The sequence below is a fragment of the Nicotiana tabacum genome, chromosome 13 (assembly GCF_000715075.1).
Source record: "Nicotiana tabacum cultivar K326 chromosome 13, ASM71507v2, whole genome shotgun sequence".
NCBI classification, from domain to species: Eukaryota; Viridiplantae; Streptophyta; class Magnoliopsida; order Solanales; family Solanaceae; genus Nicotiana; species Nicotiana tabacum.
Window position 1 is genome coordinate 75,582,636 of NC_134092.1, and position 22,669 is coordinate 75,605,304.

At 37.0% G+C, this 22,669-nt stretch overlaps 2 long non-coding RNA genes across 2 annotated transcripts; one reads left to right on the forward strand and one right to left on the reverse strand.

Moving 5' to 3' along the window:
* The first annotated feature begins 10,388 nt into the window (after positions 1-10,388).
* Positions 10,389-11,944, forward strand: LOC107797688 (uncharacterized). Its single transcript, XR_001650737.2, has 2 exons — positions 10,389-10,512; positions 11,639-11,944. It is a non-coding gene; the product is annotated as an uncharacterized LOC107797688 (long non-coding RNA).
* A 466-nt stretch (positions 11,945-12,410) lies between these two features.
* LOC107797689 (uncharacterized) lies at positions 12,411-19,046 on the reverse strand. Its single transcript, XR_001650738.2, has 2 exons — positions 18,570-19,046; positions 12,411-14,663 (listed from the first exon to the last, which is right to left on the reverse strand). It is a non-coding gene; the product is annotated as an uncharacterized LOC107797689 (long non-coding RNA).
* Positions 19,047-22,669: the final 3,623 nt, after the last annotated feature.

Sequence of the window (22,669 nt, forward strand, 5' to 3'; positions counted from 1 at the left end):
AGGAGAGAAATAATTATTATAATAATTAATTTATGATTTAAAATAATTTATGATTGTGCAAGTAAGTAGGCAAACAATAATTTCACGACTTATAGACACTCGTCACCTCGCTTATACGTCGTTCACATGCTTTTCACATAACAAATAATTTAAGGGTTCTATTTCCTCAAGTCAAGGTTAACCACGACACTTACCTCGCTTTGCAAATTCCAATCAATTAATCTACCATAGCTTTTCATTTTAAATTTGTCTCCAAAAGCTTCAAATCTATTCACAAACAATTCGATATACTCAATAATAGGAATTAATTCCATATGAATTTATAAATTTTCCGGATAAAAATCAGAAATTCATTAAAATATTCGGCAGTGGGACCCACGTCTCAAATCCCAGAAAACTTATGAAATCCGAACACTCATTCCGAGACGAGTCCAACCAAACAAAAATTATCCAATTCCGATGTCAAATGGACCTTCAAATCTTAAATTTGTTTTTTGGAAGATTTTATAAAATTTGATTTTTTGTTCCATAAATTCCCGGATTCATGATATAAATAAGTATGAAATCATGAAACATAATCAATATAGGATAAGGAACACTTACCCCAATGTTTTCCCGTAAAAATCGCCCAAAAATCGCCTTACCCGAGCTCAAAAATGGAAAAGGGTTGAAAATGGGACCAGAACTTAAGTTCTGTTTCTAGGACTTTTACCCTTCGCGAACGCGGTTAGTGCCTCGCGTTCGCGAAGCACAAATTCCTACTGCCCAATTTTACTCTTCGCGAACGCGAAGCTTGCCTGGCTTGGCCTTCGCGAACGCGTCTTCGCGAACGCGAGACTCCCCTCGCGAACGGAAAGAAGGAAACCAGAAGTAGGTTTCTGCAGTTTCCTCAAGTCCAAAAATGATCCATTAACCACCCGAAACCAACCCGAGCCCTCGGGGCTCCAAACCAACATGCACCCAAGTCCTAAAGTATTTTGTAAAACATTTTCACCCAAGAAAAATGACTCGTTTAAAAAACCATTGCTCTTATAAAAAAGCTGTCTGTTTTTTCGAAATGTAATCATTAGAAGTGCAAAACATCATACGAACTTGCTCACGCGATCAAATCACCAAAATAACACCAAGAACTACGAATCGAACACCAAATCAAAGGAGGTTTCTAAGAAAACTTTAAAAGTTATATTTTTACAACCGGATGTCCGAATCACGTCAAATCAACTCTGTTTCTCACCAAATTCGGCAGACAAGTCATAAATATTATAGTGGACCTTTGCCGGGCTCCAGAACTAAAATACGAACCCGAGGTCAATAAATCCAATATCAGTAATTTCTTAAAAATCATTAAGCTTTCAAGCTTTTAATTTTTATTCAAAATTCCATATCTCGAGCTAGGGACCTCGGAATTCGATTTCGAGCATACGCCCAAGTCCCAAATCCCGATACGGACCTACCGAAATTGTCAAAATATTGATCCGGGTCAGTTTGCTCAAAAGGTTGATTAAAGTCAACTCAGTTGAGTTTTTAAAGCTCTATTTCACATTTTAATTCATTTTTCACATAAAATCTTTCCAGAAAATTTTACAGACTATGCACGCAAGTCGAGGAATAATAAATGGTATTTTTTGAGGTCTTAGAATACATAATTATTTATTAAATTTAAAGATGACATTTTGGGTCATCACATAACCATAATGACTCTCATTTCTGAATCTAAATAGTCTACATGATTAAGTTTCCTTAATATGTCTTAATGACTTCTCATGTTTACTTAGACTTCATAGTTTCCATTTCTGATCTTTATCCCTACACACTATTTTCCTGCATTCTATTGCTTTGTAGTTGAGATTATTGTTGATAATCTTAATTAGGATAAACCTGAAAGTTTATAAGTTTATATCCTTCACCATTTAACTAAAGCATGAGAAGTGTAAGTGTTTAAGTGCTCTCTTTCTCTATATATGTGTCAGTTAACTCTCAGAGCATCTTTCTGAGTTATTATTATGATAGTCTTATGTTCATGTGTAATTGTTGGTTGCACATATGTGAAACAGTCTTACTAATATGAACTCTTTTGAATATCAATAACTCGTCTGTTTATACTCTGTTAAGATTAAGTTATCCCTTTTTCATAAAAATAGATCATAGTTATATTTGTTATAGTTGAATGGTAATTGTTGTTAAGCTAAACATAACTACCTCATGTTTACATGGAACCCTAAGTTACATGGTTGAGTTAAACCTGTTTGGTATAGCACTTTTCTTGTCTTCAATCTCTCTTATGACGTTGCTGACTTTGTGAAGTTTACCCTATCTTCTATAAGATTATAACCTCATGTAAAGTATCTATGAGTAGTTGATTTAAAATGTTTCATGTCCCTCTGTTTGTCTGTATGACCTCATGTTCCTATACTTTGTATTGAAATTGCACTTGATCCTTTCTTTCCCTACTGATGAACTGAACTTAGTTTGCAAACCCTAAGAGAATTTCTTTTTGCTGTTGCTTGGACACAAATGTTTACCTAAGGCTAAATACTATGGAGATGTGATTTTGTCCTCAGTTCTAAAAAATGAAGTAAGATTGGTAATGTGTGATCCTGTTAAGCATTCTAGGAATTCCATTATTTAAATCTGAAAATCTATAGTCCTATTAATAGTTTTGATCATGTTCTGGTATCTCTAATAACACCTGTAAAAGTTGCAAGTTATAATTGTTTGTATGAACCTTTACTAATGCTTTTAGAAGTTCCAAGTAGTGTTGTTAATCTATACACGTACTGGTGATAAGATCCAAGCTAATCAATCTATAGTTAGTCTGCCGAGGCAGAAGTATCTATATTTCTAGGTTGCTGTGTAACACCCCGAAAAATTTCAAAGTACTTAAGTGTAAAGCCCGGTAAAATTTGCAAAGAAAATAATGTTTCATGGTGCCGGACAGCCTTTCACCCACAGACTGACGGGCAGGCAGAGCGGACTATTCAGACGCTTGAGGATATATTGCGCGCTTGTGTTATAGACTTCAAAGGTAGCTGGGATGATCATTTACCACTCATAGAATTTGCATATAACAATAGCTATCATGCTAGCATTCAAATGGAACCGTTCGAGGCTTTATATGGTAGGATATGTAGATCTCCCATTGGGTGGTTCGAAATTGGGGAAGAAGATTTGATAGGGCCAGACCTTGTGTATCAGGCTATGGAAAAAGTTAAAATCATTAAGGAGCAGTTGAAGACTGCTCAGAGTCGTCAGAAATCCTATTCGGATGTTCGTCGTAGGGATTTGGAGTTCAAAGAAGATGATAGGGTATTCTTGAAAATTTCCCCCATGAAGGGTGTAATGCGATTTGATAAGAAAGGAAACTGAGTCCGAGGTATATCGGGCCGTACAAAATCATTCAAAGGATCGGTGAGGTGGCGTACAAGCTTGAGCTACCACCTGAGATGTCATTAGTACACCCGGTGTTTCATGTGTCTATGTTGAAGAAAGTAGTTGGAGATCCGACACTCATTGTTCCGGTTGAGACTATTGAGGTAAATGAAAAATTGTCTTACGAAGAGATTCCGGTTTCTATTATTGATCGGCAAGTCCGAAAATAGAGAAATAAAGAAATTACCTCCGTGAAAGTGTTGTGGCAAAACCAACAGGTTGAAGAGGCTACTTGGGAGGTCGAGGAAGAAATGAAGAAAAAGTATCCTTATTTGTTTGAATGACCATGTATTTAAAGTTGTGATCTAGGAAAAACATTATAAGACCTACTTTTTATGAATTTTATATTATGTGAACAATTGACATTAAGGGTATTCCTTTCTGGATATATATTGCTTATGAGACTACAATTGGTATTGTTTTATATTATGTTACGTCGTTGAAATACGTATATGTTGTTAGGAAGTGTTTCTGGGGCTCTCTGATAGGTGGATAGGCCTAGTTACAAGGGAAACTCTGGCGAAATTTTTGAAAATTTTGGGAGTTAGTCAAATTTGGGGCTGCTCGAAAGTGGTATGAAACAAACTGAGTTGCATAAGATGCTAATGACGGATTTTTACCCTCATTCGAGGACGAATGATCCTAAGCGAGGGGAGAATGTAACACCCCGAAAAATTTTGAAGTACTTAAGTGTAAAGCCCGGTAAAATTTGCAAAGAAATAATGTTTCATGGTGCCGGATTAGGCTTATGTGTTTGAGGATTCTCGGACTTTTTGGGTTGAACAATGCACCGGAAAGTAAAGGAAAAATTTTGGCGAAAAAGTGTATTTCTGCGGTACATTATGCGACCACAGAACCACTCTGCGGACCGCATAATGGCCGCAGAGTAAGATAGTTAATTGGGTCAGTTGGAAGCAACTATGCGGTCGACTATGCGACCACATAACTGTTATGCGGTGCATTATGCGACCGCATAACAGTTATGTGGACCACATAGTGACCGCATACACAGAGAGTTATTTTGGCTATTTTGTAACCAATTATGCGACCGATATGCGGTCCGCATATCGGTTATGCGATCGCATACCTTGTTCTGGAGCTCCATTTTTGAGTTTTTCAAATCTGACCCTATTTCGTTAAATACACTCTTTGGGCCATTTTTGAGACATAATCTGATATTTTAGAGTGAGAGAGAGTGCCCTAAAGTGAGAAGGTGTTCTTCAATATGTTTTCTTCAATTCTTGCTCAAGTTTTGGAAGATTAAGAAGGGAAGCTCACTAGGTCTTCATCCTAGAGGTATGATTCTACACCCTAAACCATAATATCAAAATTTTCTAAAAATGGGTAACTAGCAAGATAATATTTGGGCATGAGAGTTGTTTATTTTACATGCATGTGTTATCAAAGGGTGTAGGAAGATTGTTGAGATAAAAATGGTAAAGATTGGGTTGTGGGATGATGGAATTCTCCATAAAAGGACCTTGGAACCTTAATGCACACTTAGTGTTTGATAAAATTCTCAAATGAGCTCGAACCATGATCAGCTTCCTAATTTTGATTCAATTTGTTATATTTCTACAATAGATTGAAGTTGCTAAGAATTCCGGAATATTTAGAGTGTAAGGAAGCTCAAGTGAGGTATGTTGGATAAACTCTTCTCTTAGAATTGAATCCCACGATATTCATATAAATTATGTTAGTCCCGAGTGATTCATTATGAGACGGGTCATTCTGAGTAAGATTGGGTTGAAAGATATATATTCAGCAAGCATCCTAAATGATTTATTCATGTTATGTTACCAATTGAGGATGTATTAAAATACGGGTTGTGCATTAATAATGTTTCTACTTTAAGTCAAGTTCAAATGAAGGCTATTATGCCAAATTTTGTGAAATATCTCTATGTGCCTTAGACTCTAAATTGCTCACATGCGTACTACACACCTTGATTTGAGTTGTATTTGTTGTTGATGATGATAATGATATTTGAAATTGATAAGGTGAGCACAAAATACTGAATATGGCCAACGTGCCAAGAATGATCTTATAATTATGGCCATTAGTGCCAATGAAATGAAAAGATGTGAAAGTAATATGAAATGCGATGATTGATATAAAAAGGTTGATATCTCAAATAAGACAGCCTAGCCGGTTGGGTCGTGATCGGACACCATGCCGCACACATGGTGGTGATTGTGTTGGAAATTGTAATTGAAATTGTGATTGTAGTCGATGTCCCTAATGGATAGCTTAGCCGATCGGGTCGTGATCGGACTCTGTGTAAAAGACAGTGGTATTGATATTGAGAGAAATTGTGGTTGATGTCTCTACTGAGATAGCCTAGCCGATCGGGTCCTGATCGGACTCTGTGCTAAGAGTGCAGTGGTACTGGTTTTGTGAATAATGGTATTGTGAATAGTGGTATTGGTATGGTGAATAATGGTACTGGTATTGTGGACAATGGTATATCGATGCTAAAAATAATCTCCCAATGTGATATATGGAAATTAATTTGAACACTGTCTTGACTAAATTGAGGTTTGATGTTGATTAAGGCTTTCATTGATATTATGATAATCTTGTTTGTATTATTTGTCATTCTATTGAGAGGATGTTTAGTTATACATACTAGTGCTATTCGACGGTACTAACGTCCCTTTTGCCGGGGGCGCTGCATCTTTCAATGGATGCAGGTGGTTCCACAGCAAGAGCAGGAGATATTGATCAGTGATAGCAGTGCACTTCCTTCCCAGCTGACTTGGTGAGCCCCACTTCATCCCGGGGTCATGTATCTTTTATACTTTGTGTATTCGGTTTGAGGTATAGCCGGTGCCATGTTGCTGGCATTACCATTGTACTGTTCTTTATCTATAGAGGCTCTGTAGACATAGTGTAGGTTGTGTATTGGTGCTGAGGAAAGACAAACTATGTTATGTTATGGATGTATTACTTGTCTCTTTTACTGCTGGGTCTTCCTCTTTGAGGCCCAAATACCAGAGTCCAATCCTATCCCTCTAAATTCCTTTACTATTATTTACTGCTTCGTTAACTTAGTCTACTGCCTTGTTGCACTTCGTTGCATTATTTTTGTTCTATCTCACATGCATACAACACTTATATATTGGATTGCATGCTTTATTTTATACCTTAAGTCATATAAAACTTAGGCAAGCCCTAAATGATATAGGATTAAAAAGAATTGGTTAGTAACTAATCTCCCATTCACTAATTACAATTTGTTTATATCATTACTATGTTTTCGCTCACCTTCTCGTCTCAAAGATTTTGAAGCCCAAAACTTTGCAAAAATGGCGGCCCCACTTTCAAAAGGAAAATCAGATCAGAAATGCAAGTTTTATCTCCAAAAGGGAATCAGATTATTTCGAAAATATGAAGTGTCGTCCCCCAAAAGGATTTTCAAAAACGATTTTTCTCCAAGTCTAAAAGATCATGGTACATTTAGGCATACTCATGCTTTAGGAACAAGTATTTAACTTAGCTCCCCATTTTTCACATACTTTCTTAAATACGAACATCCTATATCTCCTTTTTCAAAAGTTCTTTTCAAGTATACACGCACTAATGTTATTTTCCTCTATAAATTCATACCCCTTTTAAACTACACCCTCCCTTTGTAAGAATTATGTCCTAACATACGGTAAGCCATATCTTTAGAGCACTAGTTAAGGTATAGTATAAATAATTGATTCCAAATCTAGTCTAAGTCATATGGATCTACCTCGGGTAGATTTTAAGGGGTGCCTAACACCTTCCCCTTAGAACAAGAAACATTACCCATAATCTCACTGGTTAGCAGACTAATAAATAATATGACTTAGTAATTAAATAGGTACCCTAGTATACCTTTAAATATTAGGTGGCGACTCTCTTTCATCAACAATAGAGAAACCACAAGTTGAATCTTGTTTTGACTAGTGCAAAATAGGGTGCAACAGTCATGGGCGAGGATGTCACGACCCAAACCGGAGGGCCATGACTGGCACCCGGGCCGTACTTTCCTAGCACCAGCATACCTTTTATCTAACCTTTCTTATCATCTATAAGGGCTGACGAAATCAACATAAATGGTAGACATGAATAATAAATAACCAACAATGACAGATAATGGCATGAACATATATAACATGGGCCGACAAGGCTGTCATGAAGCTATATATAAGGTATGAGCCGACAAGGCTGCCATGATAGACTACACAACAAAACCCAGCCGACAAGGCTATCCAAAACAATACATAAGATGACACCTGTCTATGTGCCTCTAAAGGAACATAAGTGCTGCAACATTGCCGGAATAGGGCCCCGACATACCCATAATGTCTATAACAAAAATGCATACCAAGATCAAGGCAAGTCCCGAGAAGGGATCTCGCCAATAACTGTTGAATTGGGCAGCCCATTGTGGTGGGGGAGCTTCGTCTACCTGTCTATCAGGACCTGCAGCACGACATGTTGTGTCCACAAATAAAAGGGACGTCAGTACGAATAATGTACTGAGTATGTAAGGCAGGAAAGCACAAATAAGGACGGTAATGTAAACAGGGATAGAGAATACACATGTAACATCTGGGTACCTCTGAGGGCTACTGACATGAAATACATGATACATACATATATATATATATATATATATATATATATATATATATATATACACACTTTTAAAAACATACGCCTATGTGGGCATCATCATCATGTCGTACCCCGGCCGTAATAGGCTCGGTAAAAATGTAACCCGGCCGTCATAAGGCTCGGTAAAATTGTACCAGGCCACATGGAGCTCGGTAAAACCCAACTGATTAGTGGTTGCACAGTAGGTGCCATACCCAACCGACTATAGCGCGGCTCGGTAGAGTAAAATAGATACATATATATAATGCATGTTGGACTCATACAATCACGTTCTAAACCTTTTGGAGTGACGTAAGGTCAGTAACCTTCATATACGTTATTAGAGCTAATTCATCATCATGAATCTTATAGAAATCAGGAAATACCAACAACATTTGTTACCTAAAAATAAGAGAAGCAACATCAACATCAATCTTTCCATAAGAAGGGAAACAATATGAGTACTGCTAGCTTCTAAGAGTGGAGTATCTTTGGAAGCTCATTCGTTACATTATGTACAATCGAAGTCGTGCAAAAGAAAGAAAGAGATAGCCTCACATACTTTGTATATACTGCCCAACCTCAAGCTATGCAAGTCTCACGGCTCCTTAGTCTACAATAAGAGAAATGATACTATCGTTATCGTTTAAGCGTCGTAACTAGTACATATCAACTGCAACCTATTTTACGATGAAACAGACAGCACCTCCCCTATTTATATGACTTCTCACAAGTTAAAACAATCACCAAACAGCCCAAACAACATCAATAATAATCATATTAAGCATCCCAAAACAGTCCACCAATCAACAACATTACTAACAAGCCTTTCGACAGATATCTCACAAGTTCTAGCTTTAACAACTTAGCCGCAACTTGGATAAGCTTAAATACATGTAGAGTAAGACGTTCCTTACCTTTACTGAGATAGGAACAACTCCAATTTGAGCTTACTTCACCACGAAATATCCTACCAATGCAGCCATAAAAACAAGGAAGCGAAACTAGCAATCAATTCGGGTTCCTCGGCACTAGAATCACTTTGAAAGACTTGAAATCACCTAGGGTTGATATTAAAAACTTGAGAGATTATTTTACAAAACTTAAAACAACCTCCCACACGAGCTGGAACCACACAAAAATCAGCAACAACAAGAAGAACAAGAAACTTACTAGCGCCACGGGATTCCCGACACTTTATTTGTGTTGTTTGCCCTTTGTATGGGTCTTGTATCATGAGAGAACTTTGAGAGAAAGTTTTTAGGTGTCTAGGGTAAGAAGAGAGTGAAAAATAATGAGTTAAAACAGGCTTAAGGAGTCTCATATATATCAATATATCTCAACCGCCTAAGTGGGTTCCATAGAGAGCTGCTTGCATAGTCTCGCAAAAACGCAAATATCTCTCTACTCCGACGTCATATCGATGAACGATTTAATGCGTTAGAAACTAGACTCATAGATCTTCAAACTGGGGGGTGAATCACCCTGTAATTCCAAATAAATTGGGAGAAAATTTAAGTAACATTTGACCTAAATTTTATGTAAAATTATGAACGTAAGTTGCGACAACTTTTGTCGACTTTTGTTTCATAGATCGCTTGACTTCAAGACTTATGATACAGATATTATATGATTCAAATACCTTAAAACACGACCTCCTTAGCATATTAAGCACCTCTAGTTTTATCCGAAAATAAGGGTTACAACATCCTTGATTTGTTTAACTTCTAACTTCTAATACTTGTTAACCACTCTTATACACCCTTGTATCATTTAAGACCACTGGGATTAACTTCTTATCATCTCAAAGATAATCTCTTCCCGGAATTACGTCGACTAACTTACGGCGTGATCTAACGTATGCGAATATGGGTTGTAATAGAGGAAGTTCCTTATACGAAGGATTTACATGAGATGAATAGAAAGTGTTCAACATATCAAACTATGATTTTAGACACTAGAGTTCAGATTTTGACTTTTAGAATAGTTGTAGTTATTAATAAGTTTTCAAATATATTAGAAGAGGCGTATGTAGTGAAAATATGAAAAGATAAATTGAGTGTAACGAAGAAGTATTCGTACCTCTCTTTTTTAAGGTATTGCTTGTTTAACATTCGAGAACGAATATTTTTTTTAGTGGGGGAGAATGTAATAACCCGAAATTTTATATGTATACTTACTAATTGTAAAATTTGAGAAAGAAAAAAAATTATTTAACTTGTAGCTATTGGGCCACACACTACACAAACCTTAGAAATTAATTTTCATTAAAGGGATACAGTAAGTGGGCCAAGCCCAATCTTTTGTAGCTGCCACGTTTTAAGACCTAGGGAAATTGATCCCTTTGTTCCTGAAGCATATATAAGGGAAACACAGAGGAGAGCTTCAGGGGGGTTGGACGGCGGGATTGAGGGAAGTAATTGAAACAAGCACTGTGAAGGTTTAATAGCTCAGGTGTGGAGATTTACTTTGATTTGTTAGCTCACACTTTTGAGTATTATATATACATACCTTGTAGAGATATTTTTTTAAAAAAATAATGGCATCATAATAAACTAATGATTATTATTATGATTAGCCAATAATATTAGGATGGCAGTAACTTGCATCAGAAATTCAACTTTCGATTTATACTTTTGCTTCTTTTAAAAAATTAGAATACTAATGATTAGCCAATAATTATTTAATAATGAGAGGCTAGAGTAATTATGATTCAATGGTTGACAATGATTAGAATAATTATAATGAGTTAGGTGGATTAAGCATCAGAATGCATTCTGCAGCCAACTCTTTTTCGGTATTCTCTTTCACGTTCTGCGTTTAACGAATTGTGTACATATTTTATTAATTAGACTAGGGTTAACTTTAATTTTGACTCGTCCTAAGATTATGAAAATTATTCACCTAGCTTAATTAGGACGTGTTATTTAATATTTTAGATAGATTGAGGAGATTGGAGGTTGTTTGCTTGGTGTTCTGGATGTTGCAAGGTTGGGAAAGTGAGACTTTAAGCTTTGGTGTTTGCCTTTTCAAAACCCATTTTGAAAGTATGTTTTGTCTGACAGGTCTATGTGTTGGGACTAGCGTGCGCTCGACAGAATCGGTGGTCTTTGACCAGCCACAAATATATATTATTTTGTAAAAAAATTTAAAAATATTTATAAGTGATTTGTTGTGTGGTGTGATGTGGCATAGCCTCGTGCTATGCCGTTGGGGCGTTAGAAATTATTTCTTCGCTACCGTAATATATTTAGGGTATTGTGTATGCCGCCGTGATAGATTTGAGGCATTGTGTATGTTGTCGTGGACTCGTTGGGGTGTATGGTTAATTTTTTTCATTGTCGTTTATGACAAGTCCTTAGTATAGATTGTGCTGAGATATATGGTATTGTTGTTGAATAATTGTTTGGGCCTTATAGAGTTATTATATAGTGAAAGAATTTTTGGGCATATTATTTATGTGCTCGTTGAGTGTTTGTATTTTCGAACACTTATTCCATAGGTATTCAGAGTGGCGGGTCGAGAATCTTATTGAGTTATATTTACGTATAACTCACTCCTTACTTGCATGTCCATGCAGATACTGTTGACGAGGACGAGACTAGTGGCTAACAAGTTCGTTGAGTGGATTCCATTGCTGAGGTGAGCCGCCACATCATTCATGGAGGCCACTGTTTCAGTTCTACCTATCTTATGTTTATTATTTCTTTCGGGTTTGCATGCCCGTCGGTTTGACTTCTATTACTCTATTTAGATGTTGCACTGTCTTAGTATGGAATTTGGGTTAGAGATTTATTATTTGAGGGCTCATCATAATTTATAAATAAATTATGGTTTTAGTTGGATAATTATTTTATATTTAGTAATATTTAATGCGTTTGAACTAGTACGTATTTCTCTCAATGCTTATAAAAGGGTTAAGAATACAGGAATTGGTTCGCCTAGCGGGTAGTGTTAGCTGGGTGCCAGTCATGTCTAGGGAGTTTTGGACGTGACACTTAACAGATAGGAAATCGTAAGTACGGATGCAATGCACCTAACAGTTAAAAACGCTTCTATCGTGTATTTGAAAGGTTGCATGTTTCATCCCGGCTTATTTATTATCTCGCTCTATTTTTCATACCTCTTTTATATTACATCTCTCTTTTCTTTTCTTTTTTTTTAAAACTCTCTTTTTGGTCTTATCGCTCTTTGTTTTCTCTTTTTGTTTTGCTTTTTCCACTCATATTTCATTCGTGGTTTTGTTCGGGTTTTAGATCGCATCCTTCGAGGATTGCCTACGTATCATGATGTCGCTTGAATCAGACCATCACGTAGTTCAGAAAAATAAATGCAAAAATAAAAGGAGAGAATTTATAAGTTTTCAATATTTCATTAAACAAAAATCTTTTTGGGTTTTTAATACAAAGACTTTAAATGATATTAAAATTGACTTAGAAAAAAACATACAGACTCAAAGTGAAAGATAAACAACAGACTCGAAATGGACAATAAACAACAGATTCGAAATGGATAATAAACAACAGACTTGATGTGGGAAAGTAAACTACAGACTCGATAATCAAACGCAACTGATACAATGGACAAGCAGGGCCTCGTGTGACATCTGTTAGTCACTGCGTCGGTATGTTTCCAATAAAAAACTTCTAGATCACTCATGACCTGGCCAACAAAAGTCAACATTGTGGAGAAGAACATGACCATGGTCATCTTTTCACAGTCATTGCATTTCTTGGCAGCATAGTCGGATATTTCCTGAATGCTGAACTTCGTGATTCTTTGGTCCAGAAATATTAGTCTAATATGTAGATCTCGGGCTCCTACCAAGTATTATGTCTGATCCCTCTTGTTTTGTGGGTCTACCACATTCCCCTACAACTGGTTTAGCAAGTTGTAATAGTGTTCTCTTTCTGCCTTAAAGTCCTTAACTTGTTGACTCATTTTATTTTCAAGGATGGCCAAATCTTTCCTTAAACCAGCAACTTCTTCTTCGTGATTTTGCTTTGCTTGGCAGGCCAACCTTAGGCGGTTCTCAAAATCTTCACCTAATTGAACTATCCTCTCACGGGCCCTTGCTATCTCTTTCTTAGTTTTTGTCAAATCGGTTGCGTGATCAAACACACACTGCCTCAAATTTTTGATGATTTATTGATGTCTTTCACTTCTTACTTGTACCTCTGATGCCCTTTTCATCTCTCAGAGTTGGGTTCGAAGGGCCACATTATCGCGAGCCAATCTCTTCTTTTCTCTGTCATCCTCGGTAGCTTGCAATTCCTTCTCAAAGCTAAGGACCCTCACTTGCTCTTGTAGGGTATTGATTGTGGCCCTGTATTTTTCTATTTTTGCTACCCAAGCTCAGTGTTCTTGTGCCCTATCACCAAACTCTTGGACGTGGGGCCTCTTGGCTGGTCTTTTAGACTCATTATTTACCATTGCTCTCTTTCCATACTAAGTAGCATATCCGAGTTCAACCTCACCCTTTGATAAATCATGTACTCAGATATCTGGCCCCAAATACTGGCATTCTCTTCGCAGGTCTTTCAGACTATGTTTTCAGGGAACTGAGCTTCAGGATATAATTCGACCACATGAACACTAAGGTCCTCATCTTTAGGAACTAGCTAGCACCTCTCCAATGGGGCATAAGGCTGGATACTCCTAAGACCCATCAAGAGAAAATAAGGCCCGGTAGCTGGCATGTATGTGATCTCATCTACAAGAAGCCACCCAAAGTCCACTCTATTTGGTTTGAAGTTAATGAACGAAGGCGGGTGATCCAAGCCCTAACCCATTCTGGCATTATGAAACCAGTCACCCTTTTTTCAAACTCTTCAATGCAACTGGCCCCTAGCACCGCAGTTCATATATATGCGACGATGAAAAAAGTGATCTATCAACCACATTTGTAGCAATAGGATGCATCCCTAAAAAATTTGGCTTCGGCCTTGCAAGATGTCGAAGCTCGGAATATGTCTAATACAATCATAGGTATAAGGGTTCTTTTGTCTTGGGTAGTCAAAACTAGAACAACTCCGGCTAGGCGTAAATCAATGTTTCTATCCTCTCTCGAGAACACCAAGGTGCCTAAAAATGCCACTGTGAAATCAAAACCCCTGTGCATCTCCCACTTGGTCCGATTGCCTTTGTTGCAAAGCCCGTTTTCTTGAATCTCAAACCCCTTCGAATTCCCACAATGCTGATACAAAAATTGGAAAGAGCAAAACCCATCTGCCAGGTCCACGGTCTTAATCTTCCTTCTTATCTTCAAGAGATCTAAAAACCTGTGAGGAATGACGATCCTTAGGGCTATCAAATATTTTTTTACCTTAACCCTTCTGTAGTTCCAGCATAGCCCGCTATTTCCTCTGAAGTAGGTGTTAGCTCAAAGTTCGAGAAACGAATCATATTGTGAGCTGGATCCCAGAATAGCACCAATACCCCTATCAAGTCACTTCTGGGCTTAATCTTTAACAAACTGGTGAGTGCCCCCCAAGTAATGATTGACTAGATCCCATCCTTTTTACCCCAAGTCATCCCACCATATATGGAGCTTCAATGGGATCTCATCTATGACTCGTAGAGGTAAATTTTGGATAGTGCTCATTCTGCACATTTAAAGGATAAAATGGGTCAAAAAAGGGATATTATTTTCAAAATAACTATAGAAAAATAAATTTCGCAAAAATCTGATTTTTAAAACCAAGAAAAACACTCAGGTGGCCACTATTGTAAACACGACCCTTCAGCACTTCGGGGGATGATTTTAGGGTTGTGCCTGCTCAAGTGGCACAAAGTTTGAGGAAAAAGGGCCCAATGCTGCTATTTTGGTAAAAACAACCTTTCGGCGTCTCGAAGGAACATTTCTTGGCTATTTGGACAAGAACGGCGTAACACGACTTTATTTTGGAATCTACTTACTATAGTTCTCATTTTGGTCATACTTGTAAAAGGCGGGGCCAAACCTGATGAAGGTTGCCTACGTATATCACGACCAGTGAGAATTAGACCCGCGTAGTTCGGTAAATTTTTTCAAAACAGGGAGGATGCACGACACTTTGAAGATTTTGGCTCATTTGGTAACCACCTTTAAACTTTTTGATAAGGTTTCAGGATTTTTCAAATACCGGAATTTTACAAACAAAACGGGTGAATTTCTCTCATATATTCTCTCTCCTAATTTTTCGCGATTCTTTGCTATTTTAGAATCCAGTCAACATGCAACACATACCAAACAAATGTATAAGTAGCATGTAAGATGCATCACGCATGGTCTTTTAATCTTAGGTACAATTGTCCTAGACGGACTCAACCCCTGTGTTGAGTCCCCAAAGTCAAATACACATGATGTAAACAAGTGTACCTACTAGGGATCCAGCATGGGGCTATGTTATTCTAGGGTAAAGCCTTAAATGGCGTGGAATTCTAGACCTAGCTTACCCGAGCAGACAACTCGAGCCGGCGGAGGGGGGTAATATACCGGAAACCAAACAGCCATCTGGCTTTGTAACTAATCTGATCCCCATTCTAAGATTATGGGTGTGACACTTCTAAAAGAAAAGAGCCACACATACGTGCGCTCACAGTAGATGCAGTAAACTCAGAGAGAAGAAGGGTGTCGTAACAGTTGTTTATATACAATTCACAAATATTAAAGCTACAAATAAGCGGCACTTAGCACATTAGGCCTAAATATGTAATATTAGACAATCACAAGAAGACAATTATAAAAGTACTTTAAGCTCGAATTCTGAACCCTGAACCACAGATTCTAGGTTCGTGTCCCCAGGAGAGTCGCCAGAGCTGTCATACCTCCTTTTTCTCGGGGATTGTGGAAAGAAAGGAATTTTTTCGATTTAAGTGACATTATTGAAAAGGAATTAATTTTATTTTAATTTTTGAGTCGCCACTTGAAATAATTTAATTATGGTATTCCTAGTCACCGATTTATTTTAAATCCCAATTTAAGGAAAATTGACTCTGTTTAAGTGTGCGAAATACAGAACATCGTGTAAAAAATTATGTTAACCTGGGAGAAGGTGTGAAGCATGCTTGGATTTCGTGATTTTAGCACGGTCACTTAACAATTATATTTGGCTTAATTAATTTGATTATTATATATTTTAAACTTATGTGCATTTACCTTTTACCGCTTTTAATTGTATGTTTTTAACAATTAATGGAATTTATTTTAAACAAGTTACGATGTCGTACACTTGTTATTTTGTACACATTATAAATCACGTCACGTGAAATGCACCCGCAATTTACAATATGTTTATTTATCAAATTATTTGAAGTTGAGGATCAAGTTTCACGAACACACACTTGAATTGTTGAATTAGGTGTCATAATTATGCCACGGGAACCGTACCCAAAAATGCGATGATTTATTTTTATAAGCGCGCCTAAAGCAACTACAAATGTTCATAAGGTATTTTCCTAAACTAGTTTAAGGTTATTTGGTTAAGATCATTGCATATGGATATGTTGTGATAGGCCACGTATAATCTTTTTACTTGGACTAATTAATTGTTTGGGTTCTATTTAATCAATTAAGACTGATGTTATTCCTATTGTTGGTTATTTCTATTAACTAAATGTTGTGATGAGAAGATTGCTTAGCACTACAAAAGATCACAATTGAAAATGAGAATTTGATTGGTTCATTTTATAAAAGGCATCAGCAACGGATTTTTAACGAGTCTAAAGAACCACAACTTTGCTGGTTTTGTATATTAAAGAAAAATTATAAGTTTGGGCCTCGTTTAAATCTGCCTTCTAATAGATGAAGCCATACGCGAAGGATGCAGGCCTGGCCTGCTGGATTTAACTAGGCCCCAATCGAGTTCTTAATGATAAAGCCCAAAATCCTCAAAGGATATCAATTAAAGGATGGGCCTGAGGATAGGCGTGATTATAATTAGTCGTACCAGGCCTGGCTGGGCTGAATTCAAGTTTAGTCCAACTTCATTAACTTCGAAAGATCTGGGCTTCTAAAAAAGGACCGTCAAAACTAAATACTAGTTACCAACAGTGGCAACCACAACTTCCAATCATTAATCTAACCAAATACACAGCTGATGAAATCAACATTTTAATCATACATCACGGCTTAAACAAAACAGGAATTACATGGATTTTGCTAATCTGGATTCAGTTATGTGAATAACTATCTCCAATTCGTCTAGCCTAGCATTTATTCATGCGGACTCGGAATTTACACCCATATCTCGTGCACATCCATCAAGCAAACAAAAGTGAAGACTAAGATCCACCAGTCAATCTTTTGAAAATTATACATATGACATTAATAATATAACAATTGCACTCCTTCAAACTTAATAAGCCTTAATGTTCATAGATTTTTATACGAAATCATAACTTGATGTTGATAATCATTTTATTGTTAATTATGCTCACAACATGCCTTAACTATTCAATTAGTCATTGTATCAAGCATTTCAAGTATGTTTAGCATGTAACCAATAATTAAAATTAGAAGATGAGCCAAACAAAGGTCACATCACAAAAATTAGAAATTCATCATGCAGAAGAGTCGAGATACAAAGTAAGAAAAGTGTACCTAGTGTTCACATACCACTTATAATGCCAAATAAAGGCTAAGAAAGAAGAAGGATGGAGGGAGCTCAGCGAACAAGACAACAAAATCAGCAGCAACTAGAACCACTTTAGACTAAATTTACTCTTTGAAAATCCAGAAAAATACGAAGCAAACAAACAGAATTCAAAACAGCCTTTTCAATCCTTCTCTTATCCAATCTTTCTTTATTTTTTATGCATTTTCTTCTTCTAAATTAGTATTTTATGGGCAGCCTAATGTGTGTTTCTTAACTGATGAAGAGTCCCTCATATGTGAGGAAGAACACCTACTTATAATCTAGAATTTAGGGCTTTTCCTTTTAAATTCTTTTGCACCCCCTACTCCTTCTGCTTTTAAACACCTATGTCCCTCACACGACCTCTTTCTAGAGGGTTTCCTCTTCTTCTTTGCTACTTAGTCCTTTTCCCTATTTCCTGAAAACTTCCCAAGCAGTTAACAAAAAGATTTCTTAAGTTTATTTTTCCAATTACCCCTTTAAACCCCTGCTTTTACATTTTCTACCTTACCCTTTTAACAGCCTTCCCCGAATTACGGCCTCCTATTATAAACCTTATCAGATTCTAAAGGAAAAAGAATGGGCTTAGACCCATCTGTCCGACCCAGGAAATTGCTTACCCAATGGACACATGGGCTTGTACACCCGCTGAGAACAAGTCCAATCTATCAGATCCTCACAATTAACCAACAAATCAAGACAGCAAAATAATCCAAATTTAACAAACAATCACTAAGCAAATAAATTTTGACACGAAATCTAGCTTATTAGTAAACATGCAAACACTAGAGAACGTATATGAACAAAGGCTAAGAATAGAGAACCTAACCCAAATTCTGCCATTGAAATAACAAGACGGCAGGAAGGAGTAAAAAGGGAAAAGTAGAGAAATACCTTTCAAAAATCCTGAGCCAACGGGAGAAAATTAGATTCTGGCCGGTCAACGGTGAGTTGACTAGCGCCGATTGCCATTGAAATCTACCGAAACTGACATCAATTCCTGTTGGTTACAACCATGAATTGGGCTGGAAATGAAAAGGGGGAAACGACGGTTACGGTTTCGAGTCTAGTGGTAACGGGATGAAAATGGAGGTTCAATTTTGATGTAATGGGATAGGGAATAAGAGGAGGAGTCGATTGATATCGGTTTGCGGGGATTTGGTTGACTTTGTCCAGCGGAGACAATTTTCGGTCGGCGATTCATAGCGTAGAGGGGTGGAGAAGACGATGGGGTGATTAAGATTTAGAGTTTCGTCGTTTGGGCCATTTTATGAGATGGGAAATTAATTTTCGATTGTCGGATCAAAGGGAATGAAGGGTAGAGATGAAAATTTGACTAAAACTTGACACGAAACAGCATGAGTGGTCTTCCTGGACCGGGTATTTGGACTGATATGAGTATTGGGTTATTGAAGTAACCCGGTCGTCAAAATTGCCTAGCCCAATTGAAATGGAGAACAGATGGCCCCTTTAATCTTTTATTTTAAAATTCAACATTAGCCACTTAGTTCAATGTTCTAATTTAGGCTTGATTTTGCAAAATTAACCTGATTACCTATTTTATGTAACCATTAACTAAATAATTAATTAATATTACAAGTTAACAAAAGTATAATTAACTAAACCTGAAATGCAGAAAATGACTAGATTATTCATTTTTTGGGATTTTTATACTTTAACGATGCATTTAAAATGCGGTTAAATCTTAAAAATGCATTTAAGATCCTGAAATGCAATTAAATGAAAGATGAAATAATTTTGATGATTTTATGTACTTTCTGCAGTTTCCTAAATGAAGCAATAATGTGAATGACCTAATAATGCCATAAAATGCATTCAAATAAATAACAAAATTGCTAAAATTCTACAAAATAATTAAGAGCTAATTTTTTACTATTTTAGGAGTAGTTTAAGCACAGGGCAAAAATTATGTGCTCACAGTTATCATATGAATTAATGTTTTTAATTTATAAAGTTTAGCAGGATCACAAAATTATCCACACGTCTTGGGGGTACTTATACTAGTAATTAAATAAAATTGAGAATTTTAATCAAGGTTTTAGTTTAGTTTGCAGGAATTTCAATCATTTTCTTATCAAATCTGAAGACTTAAATAATTAGTAAATTGAGAATTTTAAGCAAGGTTTTATTCTAGTTTGCGGGAATTTCAATCATTTTCTTACCAAATTTGGAGATTTAAATTATTACTGAAACTAGTGTATTTGCCCGCTCTTTCCCCGGTTGTAAGAAAATTAAATATAATTAAATATTAATGACATAGTTTTTGTCACGACCCAAAATCCCACCTTAAGGATCGTGATGTCACCTAGTCTCTAAAACTTGGTAAGTCGATCACTTACAACAGTTAAATCAATAAAACATGATATTATAAAAGCAGAGTTTAATATAAATGCGGAAATAAAAGTGATACAAGCCAACACGGCGATAATCACAATAAATCCCCAAGACTAAGTAGTACAGAGTCACAAGCTCTAATTGAATACGTAAAAATAACTCAAAAGTACAGTATTATTTTGGATAGAGAATTGACAGTATAAATATACGAAAAGGGCTCCAAGGGACTATGACGAACAAAGCAGCACTACCTCGAATCTTTGCGATCAAAGAAGCTCTCACAGCCGGGGTCCGCTACCTCCAACACCTGGATCGGCACAAAAAATATGTAAAAGTATAGTATGAGTACACCACGGTCGGTACCCAGTAAGTATCAAGACTAACCTCGGTGGAGTAGTGACGAGGTTCAAGTCAAAACACTCACTAGTCAAATATAACCTGTACAAAATGTCAAAGACCGACAACAGGAGGAATAACATAAGCAATACTTGAATCTCATCAAAATAAGTGATAACAGTTTAGAACAATTAAAGGTCCAGTCTCGACGATAAGTCATCAAATTGAATCACACACATATGGCACCTTGTGCCCATATTATCAATTATCCTCACACGGCAAAGACCTCGTGCCACAATTTAATCAACCTCTCATTGCAAAGACCTCGTGCCACGACATAAGTCACACTCGTATAGCAAAGACCTCATGCCATAATATAAGTCACACTCACACGACAAAGACCTTGTGCCACAACATAAGTGACACTCGCGTCAGTTACCATTAACATGTTAAAGAGGGATTTATCGAGAATCAAATAAAGTAAATCATGATAATGATTTTCTTTTTACTTTAATCTATTATGTTACCAACAACTCAACAGAATATGAGATAACAACTCCACGTAGGTAAATGCATCTTGGCAACCAAATCATCAAGTAATAATAGAGACACTAATTAGCACATTGGAAATAACGCAACAAATCACGTAGAATGCATGACATACACAAGAAGTCATAAACCATTCCAACAAAAGAATAACAATAAGAGTCACTCCGATGTGCCACATATCAAAATATCAAATCATCCTTTTGACGTCGCGTGGGCTTCACATTTTTAATACATTTTCCCGAAATAGCTTCACGCACATAAGCCCCTTATCTCGCCGCGTGTGCATCACAATAAAGTATTTTCCCTTACTTGCACCACGCGCATGATCCCCCTTATCTCATTGCATGCACATCAATATACACATCACCCTTATGTCGTCGCATGCGCATCTCATCATAACACAACAATCAACCGTACCACAGGTGCACATATGCCTCAACATCACCACAACAACAACACCAATATCACAATAACATATAGTCCACGGCTCAACAATAATGTGTACAATAATCATAACAATCATATAAGGGCAAGGGTAATGAACAACAATAAGAGTGCTTCAAAAAACAAACAAGTTCCAATTTAAGGCAAATTAATAGCCTAAGTTCTAATCCGGTCAATTACCATACATACGTCCATGTACACACTCGTCACCTCATGTACATGTCGTTCCACATAATACAAATAATGTAATTAGACCAAATCCTAAGAAAAAATTCTCCTACGCAAAGTTAGGCAAGATATTTACCTTAAATAAGCTAAACCAACACTCTAAGAAGCCCGTCCCGCAGAAATCAACTTCCGGACGGCTCGAATCTAGCAAAAATAACTTAATATCATAAAATAAAAGTCATTGGAAACGATTTTGAATAATAAAGCTTCGATCTTTAACTAAAATAAAAAAGTCAACCTCCGACTCGCACCCTGAAACCCGACAAAACTTATAAATTCCGAACACCCATTTCAATACGAGTCCAAATATATGTGTTTCATCAAAATCCCATCTCAAATCGACCCACAAATCATCAATTTATGTTTTAGATAAGTTTTACGAAAACCCCCAATTTCTTCTATTTGTTTCATTAAACAATCATTAAATTCTAGGTTGGAATCATGAAATATAAAAAATTCGAGTCAAAGATACTTATCCAAATCTAAATCGTGAAAATCCCCTCCAAAATCGCCCAGATCCGAGCTCTATAACTCAAAATTGTGATAGAATAACATAAACCCTCGAAATAGAGTACTTAAATGGTCTGCCCAGGTATACACATCGCAATTGCGGAACAACCTTTGCGATCGGGAATAACAAACTCACCTAGCTGCTGCCCTCTTCTTCGCAAATGCGACATCCCATTTGTGAACGCATGTCTAACCCCGTTGTTCCTACGGGAACGCACCCAATCTCCCGCGAACGTGAAGACCAAAAGCCTGATGCCCAATCGGTCTTCCCTTCTACGCAAACGTCACCACAGGCTCGCGATCGTGAAGGCCACTGTCTCCCTAACCTACGCGAACGCGGACATCCCTTTGTGAACACGAAGAACAAAACTCACCTGCCCCCAGATTACCTTCCGCGAACGTGACCTTTATGTGGCGAACGCAAAGAAGGAAACTAGACTTGAGAAAATCAGCAGTCCAAATCAAGAGGAAATAGTATGAAACCAATACGAAACACACCCAAGGCCTCCAGAACTCCGTTCAATCACACCAACCAATCCAAAACATAACAGGAACCTGCTCGAGGCCACAAA